Below are 3,122 nucleotides of genomic sequence, written 5' to 3' on the forward strand. Positions count from 1 at the left end.
CCAACCATTCTGCTGTTATTTATGTTGCATAGTTCCTGAGTTATTTATTTCGGTGGGAGTTGATGCAAAGTGGGACGGTGTTTAACGTGTGGAAGGATGGTGAAATCCATCCTACAGCTGTCCTTGCTATTTCAGGGCTGGGCTTTGATAGTCTTTCCAACCTGCAAATTGGATGGTGCTTTTTGGACACTATCGAAGTGTTGCTAATTGTGAGGGTGTTTGTCATCTCCAGTCCCTTTGGCTTCCAGCGCAATGACCATGTTTCCGCGGTTTGTCACTGCAGTATATTTTAACCTGCCACTTAACTCGGCCACATGCATTTTTAAAACACTAAAAAGCAACTGATAACTCAAAGTGCGCTCCAAGGTAAAAATAAAAAATGTTAATACTTCTCATCGATTGAAGATAATTTATGCGAACTGGGCTCTGCTCGCAACTGCAGCAAGGTATAAATGATGACATCATTGAGCATGAGCTCTGCCAACCTGAGTTAGTGTTGGAATGACAATGGAGTGATTTAACTATTATGATCTCACTTAATATTTCATACTTAAAATGTAGCCTAACCTGTAATTCAGGGTTATATGAAGTACATGTTGTAGAGTTGTTTGAGAACAGATTTTTGTTTTTTTTGAAACAAACTTTGCAGTAAAAGGAAATGTTTGAGTGACATACATACTGCATATGCTGTTACTCTATAAGGCTGGTGGAAATCCTTTCAGAAGGGAAAATTTACTGTGGAATCTTTTCTATTTTATATAAATGTGTGCATGTATATAAACACATGCACACAAAAGGGGGGGAAAAAAATCTGGAATGTTGTGTTAAGCTTTCTGATATGAAATCATCACAGGAGAAGAAAATCACTTGGATCAAACAAATGTAGCTGCAATTTTTAAATCCCCAGACCCTGTCATCCTCACAACAATAACAACAAAATACTGTAGACGTGATGGGTCATGAGTTAGAACTTTTAACCACAGTTTTGATTTCCAGATTCTGTCACAGAAATGGTGCAAAAGTGACCCCACATTCAGTGAGGCAGGTATTGCAGCTGGTCTGAAAAAGTATCAAGTAAAGCAGCAGGAAAAGAAATTCTTGTTTTACTCGATGCTTTGGCTTCCCGGGTGTGTGGCCGATAGTAGAGGATGTGCTTCTCCCCTCCATGCCTCAGTGCCAGCCTCTGCGGGTGGAAGCCTTCAGTTGGTTTGCTCATCTCACACCCTTTAATTATTTGTATGAGAATTAGGATAATAAGGTTTTCCTAGTTTAGTGCATGGTGAGGTGAGGCAGAGCTTAGACCGTGTTGGAGAACAATATCTAAGCTAATAATGTCAGAGCTATAGTGCAGTCTGACAAAAGAGAAAGTGATGACTGGTCGTCTTCCAGTCAAAACTGTAGGCAAGATACTTTTTTTTTGTAGGATGAAACATAGTGGATATAGGAGGGATTAGCTGCTATCCTTGGCCGCTCTAGTAGGATGTTGGGACAGATGAACTAGGAAAAGCTGTTCCTATTTGTGTGGGTTTAGCCAGTCTTCTGGCCCTGGCACTGTACCCGAAGTGCTCTGTGGACATGAGGTGGCTGTGGGGATGACCCCAAACTGGGGGGAGTAGTTAATAAGTCAAAGGACAGGACTGCCTTCCAGTACGCTCTTGGCAGGATGGGGAAATGACTATGGGGGCCGACACAGTGCCAAGTCTGCACGTGGTTTGGAGTAACTCTGTGCAGCTCCACAGGCTGAGAAGTGGCTTTACAGGCTGAGACCTGGGGGTCCTGGTGGAAAAGCTGAACGGGAGTCATCCATGTGTCCTTGAGGTGAAGTCAATACTCAAAGCTTGAATGGAAGAGGCTCTGCCTTGGAATTTGACCCTGTTTATGACCAGGGGTTCAACCAGAGAGCCTTCAGAAACCCCTTCCAAATGAAATCATTCTGTGATTAGTTAACAGAGCCTCTTTGAAACTGTCTTTAAAGGATAAGAAACGATTTGGGGAGTAAATTTTTCTCTAGGAATATAGACTTGTTTGCACCTGCACCTTTAAGTCTAAAATTTGCAAAGATTCATTCGTCGTGATTTTAACTGTCAGTGTTGCTGCTTCTTTTTGGAGAGAAAAAGGACAAAGGGTTCTTTAAGGGGAATGTGGTCGAGCCTTGAATCTGCAAACTTCCTCATTGTCTGAGAAAATTATTTTCCCCTCTAAGACTGTCATGTTCTGTGTCAATAAGCCAGGTTTGGTTGCACGTTGGTGGCCATTGGCAGCCCGTATTTGTAATCACGTTTTAGTGGTTACTCAGCGTGCCTGAGGCTGAGACTTTTCATACTTAGGCAGGGAGGGTGGATTTCACTGGTAAAGTTTTTTTACACCCATGTTTGAAAATGTTTTGCAGAGACATTTTCCACACCGGTGGAATGCCTTTGTAATGACTACAAATACTTATCAAAAGCAAGCTCTATTAGTTTGCATTTAAAATAGTGATATAAGTATTATTCATCAATAGGAGGCTTTCAGTTGAATTGGGAGAAGAGAAAGGAGGGGTTTGAAAAGGCGTAATTCTAGAATTGTTTAGTTTGTTTAAATGCTACTTTAGGATTTTTGTCAGTCCGGAATGAAATTCCAGCGTTCCCTACAGCTAATGCAGAACTTTATAGTCTATCAATGAGAATTAGTTTAAGCCACTAGAAAACACTCTTTGTTCCTATATTGATAGAAACCCAGTATTCTCCTTTCTTCCTGTTTGGCCTCCCCTGCCCTGGATGCAATGGGAGTAAACACAGTAGAAGGATTTGTATTACCAGGAAAGAACAATTGCAGCAGTGTTTAAAATTCACAAGGTTTGAGGATTGCAATTGGAATTTATTTGAGGGGGGGGGGAATGTTTATCCAACTAAATTTTTCAGAGGCTCTCCATTTGTGTTATCCGTGCTTATCGCACAGGGACAAACGTTTTCCCATGTAACAGAAATAATTCTGATTCTATTCCAAAAATAGCTTAGGAGCCACGAGATCCCAGGAATAGGTTTCTCCCTCTAGTGGCAGCAGAAGGGAAGATACAGAGCTCTCAGACCAGGTAGCTTCACTTTTTTCTAGAAAAACATATTGATATAAAAGACCTGCTGGGT

This window comes from Athene cunicularia (assembly GCF_003259725.1).
Source record: "Athene cunicularia isolate RWA chromosome 4 unlocalized genomic scaffold, athCun1 chr4_part3, whole genome shotgun sequence".
NCBI lineage: Eukaryota > Metazoa > Chordata > Aves > Strigiformes > Strigidae > Athene > Athene cunicularia.